Genomic DNA, 16,777 nt, shown 5'->3' with positions numbered 1-16,777 from the left:
ATTACATATTGGATAACCACAGCGACTGCATAGAAGTGATGGAAAAAACAGATGCCTATAAATATCTAGGATACAGACAAAAAATAGGAATAGATAATACAAATATTAAAGGAGAACTAAAAGAAAAATATAGACAAAGACTAACAAAAATACTGAAAACAGAATTGACAGCAAGAAACAAGACAAAAGCTATAAATACTTAAGCTATACCAATATTGACCTACTCATTTGGAGTAGTGAAATGGAGTAACACAGACATAGAAGCACTAAATACACTTACACGATCACAATGCCACAAATATAGAATACATCACATACATTCAGCAACTGAAAGATTCACATTAATCAGAAAGGAAGGAGGAAGGACATAAAAAACCTACATTATGGACAGGTAGACAATTTAAGAAAATTCTTTATAGAACGAGCAGAAACTAGCAAAATACACAAAGCAATCACTCATATAAATACATCGGCTACACCACCGCAATTTTATAACCACTTCTACAACCCTTTAGATCACATAACATCAACAGATACGAAGAAAGTAAATTGGAAAAAGAAAACACTACATGGCAAGCACCCGTATCATCTAACACAGCCACACATCGATCAAGACGCATCCAACACATGGCTAAGAAAACGCAGTATATACAGTGAGACGGAAGGATTCATGATTGCAATACAGGATCAAACAATAAACACCAGATATTACAGCAAGCATATTATTAAAGATCCCAATACCACAACAGATAAATGCAGACTTTGCAAACAACAAATAGAAACAGTAGATCACATCACAAACGGATGTACAATACTAGCAAATACAGAATACACCAGAAGACATGACAATGTAGCAAAAATAATACATCAACAGCTTGCCTTACAACATAAACTTATAAAACAACATGTTCCCACATACAAGTATGCACCACAAAATGTAATAGAGAACGATGAATACAAATTATACTGGAACAGAACCATTATAACAGATAAAACAACACCACATAACAAACCTGACATCATACTCACCAATAAAAAGAAGAAATTAACACAACTAATCGAAATATCCATACCCAATACAACAAATATACAAAAGAAACAGGAGAAAAAATTGAAAAATACATCCAACTGGCTGAGGAAGTCAAAGACATGTGGCATCAGGATAAAGTTGACATCATACCAATTATACTACCAACTACAGGAGTTGTACCACACAATATCCACCAGTACATCAATGCAATACAGCTACATCCAAACTTATATATACAACTACAGAAATCTGTAATTATTGACACATGTTCAATTACCCGAAAGTTCCTAAATGCAATGTAACATATACCATACAGTTAAAACGAAGTCACGCTTGATCAAGGTCCGCGTCACCTTCCATTTTTAACCAGACATAACGTCTGAGACAAGAAAGAAATAATAATAATAATAATAATAATAATAATAATAGCCGGCCGAGGTGGCCGACCGGTTCAGGCGCTACAGTCCGGAGCCGCGCGACCGCTACGGTCGCAGGTTCGAATCCTGCCTCGGACATGGATGTGTGCGATGTCCTTAGGTTAGTTAGGTTCAAGTAGTTCTAAGTTTTAGGGGACTGACGACCTCAGAAGTTAAGTCCCACAGTGCTCAGAGCCATTTGAACCATTTTGAACTAGTTAAAATCAACACTCACGCGCGACCTGCTCATACAACAAGGCACACCGAACTTCATTCCTGCTCGTTAATAAGCACCCTGAAAACGAGCCTGCCATGAGGTACATAATTCACGTTCCACAAGAAACAAATCACTCATCCATAAGCGGCGCGCTGCACACGAAAGAACATTGGCCGAACACACTACCTCACTGACACTGCCTCATCCAGAAGCCATACTCACGTTCAGCCGGGGGCTTCTACTCATGTCCAACGTTCTGGCCGGCACTCGCTCATCGACTACACAACTCCAGCACTCCGATGCATCCTCCGCTCACTTCCTCCTCGCGCCCACGCCAGGACTCACTCTCCCGCTATGTCGCGCTACCCCAAGAGAGGTCCCCTCACCGCCGAGAGGAAGTATGTACAAGCTAGACGGCTGGTGCCAACCTAAACCCATAGTGCCGTACAGGGCACAAATCTAAGCTTGAGAGATTTATTAATGTATGTCCCAAGTTTCATAACTGTATGTTCTAGAGTTTAATAAATATTTGCATACGAAATACCCTATAAAATAACGAATGTACACTCGACATTTGGGGTAAAGGACGTTTATATTGAGACTAAATAGCTCAACGGTTCTTACTCTCGTACACTACTGGCCATTAAAAATTACTTCACCAAGGAGAAATGGAGATGATAAACGGCTATTCATTGGACAAATATATTATACTAGAACTGACATGTGATTACATTTTCACGCAATTTGGGTGCATAGATCCTGAGAAATCAGTACCCAGAACAATCACCTCTGGCCGTAATAACGGCCTTGATACGCCTGGACATTGAGTCAAACAGAGCTTGTATGGCGTGTAGGCCTACAGGTACAGCTGCCCATGCAGCTTCAACACGATACCACAGTTCATCAAGAGCAGTGACTGGCGTATTGTGACGAGCCAGTTGCTCGGACACCATTGACCAGACGTTTTCATTTGGTTAGAGATCTGGAGAATGTGCTGGCCAGGGCAGCAGTCGAACATTTTCTGTATCCAGAAAGGCCCGTACAGGACCGTCAACATGCGGTCGTGCATTATTCTGCTGAACTGTAGGGTTTCGCAGGGATCGAATGAACGGTAGAGTCACGGGACGTAACACAAAGGAAATGTAACGTCTACTGTTCAAAGTGCCGTCAATGCGAACAAGAGGTGACAGACGTGTAACCAATGGCACCCCATACCATCACGCCAGGTGATACGCCAGTATGGCGATGACGAATAAAGGCTTCCAATGTGCGTTCACCGCGATGTCGCCAAACACGGATGCGACCATCACGATGCTGTAAACAGAACCTGGATTCATCCGAAGAAATGACGTTTTGCCATTCGCGCACCCAGGTTCGTCGTTGAGTACACCATTGCAGGCGCTCCTGTCTGTGATGCAGCGTCAAGGGTAACCGCAGCCATGGTCTCAGAGCTGAAAATCCATGCTGCTCCAAACGCCGTCGAACTGTTCGTGCAGATGGTTGTTGTCTTGCAAACGTCCCCATCTGTTAACTCAGGGCTGGACGATCCATTGCAGCCATGCGGATAAGATGCCTGTCATCTCGACTGCTAGTGATACGAGGCCGCTGGGATCGAACACGGCTTTCCGTATATGCCCCTGGGATGGGGGGTTTGTGGGGCGCAATATGCGGCGCGTCGTTCGTCGGAATTCGCAGCTCGCGGCCGATATTCCGTGGTGTCACTCCAGAGATGAGCAAGGCCTGTAAGGGACGCCTGGAGGCGACATAAAATATTGGCTGTTCAGACACAGCTTTTTCTTCTCCACATGGCGGAAATCCATGTTCAGTTATTTGCTTCCCGGCTTCGCTTCCTCACTTAGCAGGCTTCAACGTAAATTCGTTCCCTTCCTTGCTTCCCGACTTCGCAAGATTCCATATTCTGCTAACAGTCATTGGATCTCGACCAACCCGAGCAGTAATGTCGCGATACGATAAACCGCAATCGCGATAGGCTACAATCCGATCTTTATCACACTCGGAAACGTGATGGTACGCATTTCTCCTCGTTACACGAGGCATCACAACAACGTTTCACCAGGTAACGCCGGTCAACTGTTGTTTGTGTATGAGAAATCGGTTGGAAACTTTCCTCGTGTCAGCACGTTGTAGGTGTCGCCACCGGCGCCAACCTTGTGTGAATGCTCTGAAAAGCTAATCATTTGCATATCACAACATCTTCTTCCTGTCGGTTAAATTTCGCGTCTGTAGCACGTCATGTTCGTGGTGTAGCAATTTTAATGGCCAGTAGTGTAAGTAAGACGTATGAGAAATAAAATTAACAGAAAGATCTAGCGCATTGGAAAAATCACATTACGCGTTAATAACTGAAAAACAGTTCTTAATGTAATTGTACAAAATTGCTTAAAATCTATATTTGCATAAAGATATTCCTTTCCCTAAAAACCCGAACCCTACTGATTACTTTTTTTCATGTGTTCGATACCTCGTTCCTCCCGTCCTTACCTCGCGTTTGTCCGTCGACCTCTCACTTAACTCTCCCCTGGGCAACATCCAGTACTCGCAGCCCCAGAGACGCTGTGCTGGGGTCTGATTGGCGCTTGTGCGGTGTTGCAGGTGCCGGCGGCTGCCTCTTGAATGGGACGGCGGCTGGTGGCGGCGGCGCAGCCAGACACCGTGGACAGGTGAGCTCATTAGCGAGAGTTACGTCCAGGGCCGCCCCGCGCCCTCCTGTTGAGCGCGCCGCTGCAGACGTCACAGCCGTCTTAAGAATTCTGCGAGGTAATTGCCGAGAACCCATTTTGTCAAGTGCAGCTATTTTCAAGGCTTTTGTAAACGCCCAGGACAGCTCTGATTCGATGTGCGGCATCACTTTGTGATGAATATAGACGTTTTGCGTTCAGTTGCAGGTGAAATCTGCAGACATTCCATTAAATACAAGCTAAGTGATCGCACACTGTATAACTGAGGCTACGTCATTACTGGTTCAAAACTGGCAGCCACCTTGAGACATCCCCTTAAAAAAAATTAATGAATGACTGTGCTGATAAACCCCTACGTTATTTGATTTTCAAACAGCTGAGCAAAACTGAACGTACTCAGACATTACTCTCTTTACTTATTCTGATTAACACTAAACTGACACACAATATTTTTAGCGCAACGCAATCTGACTTTCAATAATCCCTACAAAAGAATACCCTTGACTAACAATAACCTATAACTTTCATGAATCACTTACGTCACAAAAATCTTCGTTACTCGAACTACTCCAATACGGCGAGTGCCACTACTGCCGGCTAAATAAAAGATTCAAACTACTGAAGGCACTAACTACTGATAGGCATAGTTAGCAAACGAAAGATTTTAATAGAGAACAAACAATGTATTTACCTTAATAGTGATCGAAAGTCATAATATATATATCAGTTCATGACATTCAGTCTTAAAAATATACTCTTTCTGATGGACACACGTCCAGATCATCCGCTCTCAAAACTCCGATATCTCTCTCCCCACATCCACCACTGCTGGCGGCTCACCTCCAACTGCGAAACGCTACGCGCTGTTCACATCCAACAGCCCAACACTATAATAGCGAATATTCCAACAATGCAAACCAGCCACAGACTGCACACAGCACAGCCAGTGATTTTCATACAGAGCGCTACGTGTCGTTACCAACATAAACACCTAAACAGCCTACATACAACCTGCGCATAAAATTTTGCTGGAATGGTGGAGATCATTTAGACCAGTCTTTGTCAAAGCAATAGCCGGCCGGAGTGCCGAGCGGTTCTAGGCGCTACAGTCTGGAGCTGCGCGATTGCTACGGTCGCAGGTTCGAATCCTGCCTCGGGCATGGATGTGTGTGATGTCCTTAGGTTAGTTAGGTTTAAGTAGTTCTAATTTCTAGGGGACTGATGACCACAGCAGTTAAGTCCCATAGTGCTCAGAGCCATTTGTCAAAGCTTTTTACTCAAGAGCCAATACGGACATTGCGAGGAGGCACCTCGGGCCACATATATAGCGATCTTATTATCAACTGGCAATATACAACAGAAAACAGAATGTTATGAGCCCTAATAGACTAGAGATATTAACGGCACGATAAGTCGACCGCCGACTCCAAGAACTGATCGTTAAAAGTCGACAACATTCGGGAAACTTCGTGTTCACTGCTCCCTGTTTCAGACTGCAGCGACCCAGAAGTTGTGACGCTGTAATCGAGTCGTTCATTTCCGAAACCACTAAGTGCACTTCGTGAAACTTCCAGGATACGAAAAGACACATTACACTATTGATAGTAACGCACTGTTTCGTCTCAAAAAATTTGTAATAGTTAACTTCTTTTTGAAGTATATATTACCTACAAGTAATTTATAACAATTATTCCTTCCTTTTGATGTATACACTCATTCTCATAAATTAAGGATAATGCTGATACATGGTGAAACAACGCTCTGGTGGGCGGGTTTAAATCACCTCGGGGTATGACCATGCGGTGCATTTGACCTACGTTCGTCGCATGGTGGCGCTGGCAGCAGTCCACATACGCAGAGCTGTGTTGGTGTATGTCAGAGTAAGGTGCAGCGAGTGAGTGTGCAGACGTTTCAAGACGTGCTATTGGTGACTGTGTGTTGAAAATGGCCCAAAGAATACATATTGATGACGTTATGAGGGGTAGAATATCAGGGCGACTGGGGGCTGGTCAATCACAGCAGGTCGTAGCACGGTCCGTCCGTGTGCCACAAAGTGTGAGCTCAAGATTATGGCAACGATTGCAGCAGACAGGAAACGTGTCCAGGCGCTACAGTACGGGACGTCCACAGTGTACAACACCACAAGAACACCGTTATCTCACCGTCAATGCCCGCAGACTGCCACGGAGTATTGCAGCTAGCCTTGCTCGGGACCTTACCGCAGCCACTGGAACAGTTGTCTCCAGACACACAGCCAACAGACGACTTAACAGACATTGCTTAATCGCTCAGAGACGTTCAAGGTGCATTCCACTGACCCCTGGCCACAGGAGAGCCCGTAAAGTCTGGTGGCAAGAACATAGGACATGGTCATTGGAACAGTGGTCCCAGGTTATGTTCACGGACGAGTCCAGGTATAGTCTGGACAGTGATTCTCTCAGAGTTTTCGTCTGGCGTGAACCAGGAACCAGATAGCAACCCCTTAACGTCCTTGAAAGGGACCTGTATGGAGGTCGTGGTTTGATGGTGTGGGGTGGGATTATGATTGGTGCACGTACACCCCTGGATCTCTTTTAAAGAGGAACTGTAACAGGTCAGGTGTATCGGGACGTCATTTTGCACCAGTATGTCCGCCTTTTTAGGGGTGCAGTGGGTCACACCTTCCTCCTGATGGATGATAACACACGGTGCCACCGAGCTGCCATAGGGGAGTAGTACCTTGAAACAGAAGATATCAGGCGAATGGAATGGTCTGCCTGTTCTCCAGAACTAAACCCCATCGAGCACGTCTGGGATGGTCTTGGTCGACGTATCGCTGCACGTCTTCAAACCCCTAGGACACTTCAGGAGCTCCGACAAGCACTGGTGCAAGAATGGGAGGCTATACCCCAGCAGCTGCTCGACCACCTGATCCAGAGTATGCCATCCCGTTGTGCGGCCTGTGTACGTGTGCATGGTGATCATACCCCATACTGACGTCGGGGTACATGCGGAGGACACAGCGGCGTTTTGTAGGTTGCTGACTTGAAATGGAGCAAAAAAGGCCCAATGAGCCTGTGTCCGGAGACGCATCATTGTCACGTTGGATGTCGCTGACAAATGACACTTCCTCTGAGCACGTGCCATGTGTTCCTTGTGGGTTCCTTGTGTGTTGCAGGCTGTGTTATTGACTCGGCGTACTGTAAGCAGCGCCGGCCGGAGTGGCCGTGCGGTTCTAGGCGCTACAGTCTGGAGCCGAGCGACCGCTACGGTCGCAGATTCGAATCCTGCCTCGGGCATGGATGTGTGTGATGTCCTTAGGTTAGTTAGGTTAGTTAGGTTTAATTAGTTCTAAGTTCTAGGCGACTGATGGCCTTAGAAGTTAGGTCGCATGTTGCTCAGAGCCATTTGAACCATTTGAACTCCAAGCAGCAGAACGGTCCAGTACTCATGTAGGGGAAAAGACGAGTTGGTGTTTGTGTTTGTGTGTGGCCAAACAGATGGGAACGGTCGAGAGGCAGGACAGCTGTACCAAACCAATTACCCTCACAGACACCAAACACATCACACAGCATATCAAGCCTTTTTTGGGCGTTCGTGTGATACTGGGGCCTTTCAGAGAGACGAACGTGCAGGGAGGCGGCAGATTGTGCGCGTACAAGATTTAGAGGACCAGATTCTAAAGGATGTTGAGACAAAACACAGCACAAGCTCCGGACAAGTGGTCCCCCAACATGGTGTAATCCAAAGTACGATTACAACCGCTACTATCCATATCACCTGCATCCCATGGAGACCACTTTTAATATGTGTTGTGAAATGGATGCGCGTCAGCTCTGCACTATGTGCCGGTAAAATTTGTCATCATTGCACGCACACCATCCGTTTCTGGACATGTTTCCGTAAGACTATTTTTCCTTCATTTCCAGTCAGGAATCCGTCCCTGTAGTTTGTCAGTTTTATTGATGTTCACTGTGTATAATTTATTCAGTTTCTAAGAGATACCGTTGAATACTCCCAATCCAGTCTCTATAGTTTAGTGAAATTCTGATAGATGGCGACGATATATGTAGTCTTCAAAATGGCGTCTGTAACAGAGGTGCGTCCCAAGCAGAGAGTTGTCATTGAGACTCTCTTGGCGGAAAACCAGAGCGTCGCAGATATTCACAGGTGCTTGCAGAATGTCTAAGAAAGACTTGACAGTGAATAAAAGCACGGTGAATCGTTGGGCGAAGCGTCTGTCATTATCGCAACAAGGTCGCCCAAACCTATCCGATCTCCCGCGTGCTGGCCGGCCTCACACTGCTCTGATTTCTGCAGTGTTGGAACATGCGGACACTCTCATTCACGGTTATCGACGGACCACAACCAAATAGCTCGCTGGCCAACCGGATCCGTCAGACGACGGCAGAGAAGTGTCCTACTTAGGCTATCTGGAGCCTTCGGTACCACCTCAGCGGATGCACTGTGTATGGTGCTCGGAATATGCCCCATAGATATCACGATCAAATGCACAGCTGCAAGGTACTGGTTAAAAGTGGGGAGACTAGATAAGGTACACACAGTAACCGGTGTGCCGACAGAGACGATACGTCACCTTAAAAGTTGGGGTTTGGATACATGGTAAGGTGAGTGGGATGTAAGTGATATGGGACGTAGACTGCACGACTTCCTCCCTGACATGCGGGAGCGGTTGAGAATGAGACATATCGATCCCAGGCTCAGTATGGTACATTTCTTAACCGGACGCAGACTTTATCCCACTCACTTAAACCGCGTGAGTCTGAGGCAGACACCTACATGCACATGCGGGGAAGAAGGCTCCCCAGAACACACTGTCTTTTTCTGCGGGCAATACGCGAACAATAGACATACACTACACTTAGACTACACAGATACAGACATAGATATATACACAGCAATAAGAGACCAAGAACAATGGGCACAATTAAACGCACTGACAAACAGTATTTCAAAAACAACACGTGAAGAGTACATGCGGATACGACATTACAGAAGTGCCTATGCGCAGCGTAACAACAATCTCCAGAGGATGGACAGCGATACCCACAGTGACAGCGAAAATAGTGACAATGAGGAGGAACAGGAGGAGGAAGCTGAGATGTGACAGTAAATAAGCAAGAGTGCTGGCGATCTAGCCAAGAAAACACCAAATACTGTACATGGATGGGCACCTACAGTAGTTAATACATAGGATTAGTAATAAATAGGAGAAGCAACATTATTTCTCTACTAATAACCATTTGTGCGTGTGTGCGTGTGTGCGTGTGTGCGTGTGTGCGTGTGTGTGTGTGTGAGAGAGAGAGAGAGAGAGAGAGAGAGAGAGAGAGAGAGAGAGAGAGACTGGCGGTCAACGGCTTGAAGAAACCATTCCGAGATATTGACCGTCAGTCACATTCGGTGATGGTACTAACAAATCTCTCCTCTATCCTATCTTCTTTTTATATTCTTCTTAAGAAAAACAACAAAATTTTATTTATATTTCAACCTTAAATTGTTATTTTGAAAAGTATCATTCTTTGTAAATGTTGTAGATAAAGCAAAAGAAAAGAAAACTGTAAATAGATGAAAAACTGGAATTGTAAGATGTACGACCTGTTTTAAACATCAGGTAGCAGGTCTATAATTTGACAATAAATAAATAAAAACTCCTGCCCAACCGGACACTCTTCGACAGTGCTGATACACTGGTCCTCCAGCTGGGGTACTCAAAAGCTAGGTCCCTCGCTACCTGAGAGAAGACGATGAAGAGCAACGAAGGACCATTTGTGCTGAATTGCTTTCGCGTTACGAAGTTGACTGTAACAGCCTTTTCGAACATCGATGAAGCGTGGATCTTCATTCCGAAACGGAAAGAAAACGGCAATCCGCGGAGGATCGTGACGCCACCTCTCCTCAGAAGTTGAAAGGCGCGCTCTCAGCCGCTGAAGTCATGGAGAAGGTCTTCTGGTACACTGACGGGGTTGTTGTGTTTTATGTCCTCACACATCGTGCGGCGATCAGCCCTGAAGTCTACTGCGGCATCTTCAGAAAATTGAAGAAACTTCTTCAGTGTATCCGTCGCCACAAAAATGGAAACGATTTTCCCGTTTTCCATGACAGCACGAGACACCACACAAGTCTGCGCACCCGAGAGGAGCTGACAAAACTTCGTTTGAGTGTCCTTCCTCATTCACCCTACACTCCGGATCTCGCACCTTCTGACTTCCATTTGTTCGGCCAAATGAAGGGTGCACTCCGCGTGAAGCAGTACGTCTGTGGTTGGGAGGTTATTGATGCAGCACGATGTTGGCTCCGACGTCGACTAGTAGAGCGGTCTTACATGCACTCCCAGTAAGGTGACGTAAGGCTGTCAGACTGAACGGAGATTGTGTTGAAAAATAGGGTTTTGTATCCCAAAGCGTGGGGGAATAATATGACGTATTGGAATACTGAATAAAACCAACCTGCTATCAGGAAAAAAGGCTTGCATTACTTACTGAACATATCTCGTATGTATCTTTCCGGTTTTTTACATCTAATCCATAAAAATATTTCCAATTCCTATTTGTTGCTTCATCATGAATTGATAAACTGCATTTGCGTGGACAGTGGCACATAATTTCATCAGGAACAAATTTCCTTCGCACATTTGTACTTTCGAATTTTGTGTAACATTTCCTTTGTAATTCATTAATAATATCAAGTTTCCTTTTTGCTTGAGTTTCATCTGCACAGCTGTAACAAAAATCTGTAAGTAAAGTGTAAAACAGTATAAAATTAGAACTTCACTGGTTATTACAACAGCACTAGTTTAACCTGCAAAAAACAACTCAGTGATGACATTTGAAAAATGACGACAAAAGATATATGTTGTGGTAGTTGGAACTAGACGCATGGGACATTCCATTTCGGAAATCGTTTTCGAATTCAGTATTGCTATGTCTACAGTGTCAAGGGAGCGCCGAGAATACCAGATTCCGGGCATTACCTTCCAACACGAGAAACACAGCGGCCGACGGCCTTGAATTAACGACCGGGAGCAGCGGCATTTGTGTAAAGTTTTCAGTGCTGACAGACAAGCATCACTGCGTAAAATAAGAGCAGAAATGAAGGCGGAGCGTATGACGAACTTATCAATAAGAGCAGTGTCGTTGGTGGGCTACGGCAGCAGACGACTGACACGAGTGCCTTTGGTAACAGCGTGACATCGTCTGCAGCGCCTCTGCTGGGCTCGTGCCCATATCGATTGGACTCTAGGAAACTGGAACACCGTGGCCTGCTCAGACAAGTCCCGGTTTCAGTTAGTAAGAGCTGGTGGTACGGTTCGAGTGTGGCGCAGACCCCAAGAAGCCATGGACCCGAATTGTCAAGAAAGCACTTTGCAAGCTGGTGGTAGGAACGTAATGGTACGGCTTGTTCGCTCAAATAGCTCTGAGCACTATGGGACTTAACATCTGTGGTCGTCAGTCGCATAGAACGTAGAACTATTTAAACCGAACCAACTTAAGGACATCACACACATCCATGCCCGAAGCAGGATTCGAACCTGCGACCGTAGCAGTGGCGCGGTTCCGGATTGAGCGCCTAGAATCGCTCGACCACTGGTTGTGTTAACATGGAAGGAACTGGGTGCTCCAGTCCGACCGTGCCGATGAATTACTGGAAATGGTTCTGTTCGACTACTTGGTGACAATTTTGCAGCCATTCATGGACTTCACTTTCATGGATGACAATGTGCCATGTCACAGGGCCACAACTGTTCCCGGTTGGTTTGAAGAACGTTCTGGACAATCCGAGTGAGTGATTTGGCCACCCACGCCCAACATGAATACCATCAGTATTTATGGGACGTATTCGAGAGTTTACGCGGCTGGTCCCGGCGGAGGTTCGAGTCCTCCCTCGGTGTGTGTGTGTGTGTGTGTGTGTGTGTGTGTGTGTGTGTGTGTGTGTGTGTTTATCTTTAGGATAGTTTAGGTTAAGTAGTGTGTAAGCTTAGAGACTCAGGACCTTACCAGTTAAGTCCCAAAAGATGTCACACACATTTTTCGAGAGGTTACTTCGTGCACAAAATCATGCAAGGACAACAACACTTTCATAGTTATGGACGGCTATTGATGCACCATGACCCAATATTTCTGCAAGGGACTTCCAGTGCCTTGTTGAGTCTATTCTGTGTCGAGTTCCTGCAGTATGCCGGCCAATAGGAGGACGATATTAGGAGGCATCTCACGCCTTTTTTCACCCCAGTGTGTAATTAAAAATAAGAAGATGAGTATTTTTCATCAAATGTGACACTCAGATGTGTTAATCAACGTATTTGATGATTTTTTTATTTAAATCCCATAAGTATTCGAACTGAACGGAAAAACGAAAAACTGATGAGCAGTACGAGACCCGATCTAGTGATCAGCACTCTCGTGTCGCTTATGTATTCTACGCTTCACGCAAATGGTCGTAGTAGATGCACATTCATTTAAAAATTTGATTCCACCTAGAGTCGAACGGAGGCCCCTCGCACAGCGATCGAACACTCTACCACAGAGCCGCACTGCTCGTCGAAAAATATGCACCTTATTTTAGGGTATTAAATACGATTGGAAATTTTCAAAGTCGATTTTCTCGAAATTTCAGAGTTGCGCCGAACTTCTTTTGGAGATAAATATTTGAGTTCTGATCTTCACGTAACACAAATATCAAAAAATTACAGAGATCTTATTGCCATGAGGTCCCCTTGTGAGAATATCCGGCCGTAAGAATAGTTGACTAGCGTCGCATACTGTCCATGGGTCGCAGTTTGACGACCACTGCCTTACAGTCACTTATTTGCAGTTAACAGTACATGGTATATCGAAATTATTCATCTGATTACATAAGACGATATGTATAGTACAGGAATGAGGATGAATTCTTTCGGTGAATTTAAAGTTACCTAGGGCGACATGCAAAGTTACTCGGCAATAAAAACTATGAAAAATTATGTAGTAAGAGAACTATTGCTAGTACAACAGTAGTAGATAAGGTGCCGTCCGCTGAACAACGTCCCATGCAGAACTTGGTACCACGTGACGGCAGCACAAGTAAAGAAAGTCGCTGACAGAAGCTTACAGGCCCAAACGTTTCCTTACGCCGCCGCTGACGAAAAGTTGATTATGTTCGAGCGCGGTGCCGCTCTTCTTCGTCTCTACGCAATCAGCGACAACTTGTAATCACTCCTGACGACAATATCGTCTTAGCACAGATCCGACTGCGTGCTAACAGAGCAGCTATTCTGAAGTTATGACCAGTTAAAGACAATTGTACTTCGATGTGAAATTGTCATTCTGGGATCAAGAAGTGCTAAAAATGTCAGCTGTGTGGAATAATTGCTTACGAAGTTAAGTAACTATCATGCTCAAGTTTTTATGAATTACTAATAATCTGTGTGTGTGTTATATTATCTGCTCGACTTTCTCCTGTAGCAATCTGGCTGCTACAATACACTACAGTAATAGTAAGAAGAGCAGTGTTACGGACGTGCATCTGTTACGTATCTTGATCAGTGGAGATCCAAAGTGGCAAGCTGTCAACGACACTAGAGGATGAAGAAAGAGGGGTAGAGAAACTAGACTGATTCTGTAGTTACAGTTAAAATAGCACTTAGTCAACATTGGCCATGATTTGCTTCATAGCGACGAACTACAATTTCCAAGAATTTCAAAAATTGGTCTGTGTTACGTGGAACTAATTAAGGTGTGAGGCTGTATTACCGCTAAGAAATTTGTTAAATATCACTTTCTCAGTTTTAAACAGTCATTCAAATTTTAATTGACACGAAATATCTCGACATTATTTTGCCATTAAAGATTGTCTAACTGTTGCATTGTACTTACATCAGCTGTTACACTACACATTCCTGTAAAGTGCGAAGGAATTTTTGCTGTGGGTGTCAGTGAGGTAACGTTCCGTCACATTTTTGACATTGTCAAGATTAATTTGCTTTGATGAGGACCACACTGTCTGTTGCATTATCTGAATCATTTCAGAGATATTTTTGCTTAATTGTAGTGTGAACATATCATCATTTGGCGCACAGTACACGAGAGCCGACATAACACCATCGCTTCACACTTTCTCATATAATATTACCTATTGTGAAGTGGTTAGAGCATTATTATTAGAGCGTATTAGAGCGTTATTATTAATTCGACACTGCAGGAATCCTGAAAGAAATTTACATTGATTTTTCGGTTTTCTTTAGAGCAACTTTTTTTGATGCATTGTGCCATTGATGAAAATTTCTGGTTCTTCATATAAATCTGTTTGATGTCACTTGTCCATTATATGCAATAGAATGTGAGTGGCCGTTGTTGATTCTGAATTATTGTTTGTGTGGTAGTCACCTGCGCGTTTACTAAAATTATTTTTTAAAAATTCTCTCCCAGTTTGGCGTACGTTGATGACATTATAACTACTACAAGTAATTTTACATATGCATGGTTATTTGTGTTTATCTGTCTGCTTTTTATGTTTGAGTGTAAAGAGACTAGGAAAACATTATCCAGTAATAGTAAAGATTCATAGTGAGTGCACGTCCCGATTACAATAAAATCTTCTGAACTAAATAAATCCTGAAAATCATGCTATATAATATGTGACATGATATTAATTTGCTTGTTCAAAAGTCTCTGACTATAGTTCATGTTTTATCTGAGCAGTTGAAGAATCGTTGGTACGGACTAACCATTCCACTTTAGACAACTATATGAGAAATTAAGTGATGGTGCGATGTCGTGTTACGCCTGAGTAGAGATATCTGCAAGATTATTTAAATAATACAGCAGACAGAATGACGCACATAACCATAAATTAATTTAGACCTCGAAATAATGTTTCGGAATAAAGCCTCAATGTTAAACTCGAGAAAAAATTCTGTCAGACTTCACAGGAATATTTAATATATAATTACTGTATAAGTCAGTTAGGTACCCTTCAATGGCAAAATACTTGTGAAATGCACCTCGCCAATAAACATTTGAATTAAAACAAGACTGAAGTCACAAATAAGTTGTTTTATAAGTTAACATCCTCACTATTAGCTGAAACTGACACATTATTTGATTGTAAAAGAGAGGGTTGTGAAAGTGTCCGAAAGATTAGAACTGTGCGTCCGACTGGAAACCTTGCCTCGCGCAGGATTCACTGTCATTTAGCGTGCACTGCCGGAGAAAGGACCGCTTAAAGGTGCGTGGTGAGGCGCTACCCTCATCTCGTAATGGCAGTTAAATAAAGTTAATGGTCTCTCAAAGGTGCTGCAAGAATTTAATGGTTTACGAATGGGGCAATTTAGAACAATAGAACAGCCGTGGCATGGAGGCAACCCTTCGTTAAGGACGGGTAATTTTATTAAGACGCGCACAGTGTAAGGCATCAAAGGAAAATTCACTGCGTTTGTGCCACAATTTATCTTATAAAAATCCGCACTGTTGCAATTTATTTGCAGATCTACATTGTATTAGGCGAGTGAGTAGACTCCAGGCGTTAGTGTTTGGAAAGAGAGCGATCAGACCCGCACAGTTTTAATTGCAAAATATTGCGTAACAACGAGAAATGATCGGAATAAACGAATCAGGACTGCTCAGGCATTTGATTGAAAAGTAGCTAACGAAATGACACTAATTATGTCCGGTCGTTCATGTCTGAACAATCCACAGCCAACTTCGCCTATATTTTCTGCTGCGACGTGCAGAAAACATAACATAAATGATTAAAAGACTAGGTAATGGCATCAATCAATGACGCAGCAAACACAAAAGATAGATTTAAACAACTTTTACCGCACAAATGTAATTACAGCTACGATACGTACATCTGTTGAGCTCGAGCTCGAAACGAAAAGTGTGAAGAAAATAAAAGAACGGCGCTCTTTCATTTATTCTCAGTCAGCAGTCGTAGGACTTCTGAGAGGTTCGGCATACTAAATGCAGTATTTGAACATATATCAAAATCGCGGTTTCCTTAAAAATGAAAAAAAGTTTTTCTCATAACATATCATTACATTATCAATTATGAGAATAAAAATTACGCAGTGGTTAGACACTGGACTCGCATTCGGAAGGACGACGGTTCAATCCCGCGTCCGGCCATCCTGATTTAGGTTTTCCGTGATTTCCCTAAATCACTCCAGGCAAATGCCGGGATGGTTCCTCTGAAAGGGCACGGCCGACTTCCTTCCCCATCCTTTCCTAATCCGATGAGACCGATGACCACGCTGTCTGGTCTCCTTCCCCAAACCAACCAACCAACCAACCAACCAACCAATAAAAATTAGGGTAAAAGTAATGAAACGTTCTATTATCTCGGTCCGGTTCAAGGTTTTAATCTGCCGGTATATTTCAAAACTGCACGCGTAGCTTTGTCAAGTGAAAGACTTATTTTGAATTTGAAGGTTACGTTA

The 16,777-nt window shown here is 43.9% G+C and overlaps 1 long non-coding RNA gene across 1 annotated transcript in view; it reads left to right on the top strand.

Moving 5' to 3' along the window:
• The window catches only part of LOC124619831, a 1,502,867-nt gene that overhangs the window by 505,214 nt on the left and 980,876 nt on the right, over positions 1–16,777 (top strand). Inside the window, exon 2 of the long non-coding RNA XR_006980140.1 lies at positions 4,277–4,344. This is a non-coding gene — a long non-coding RNA (uncharacterized LOC124619831). The remainder of the gene's footprint in view (positions 1–4,276; positions 4,345–16,777) is intronic.

This window comes from Schistocerca americana, chromosome 6 (assembly GCF_021461395.2).
Source record: "Schistocerca americana isolate TAMUIC-IGC-003095 chromosome 6, iqSchAmer2.1, whole genome shotgun sequence".
In the NCBI taxonomy this organism is placed as follows: domain Eukaryota; kingdom Metazoa; phylum Arthropoda; class Insecta; order Orthoptera; family Acrididae; genus Schistocerca; species Schistocerca americana.
This window is presented reverse-complemented; position numbering and strand designations above follow the sequence as displayed.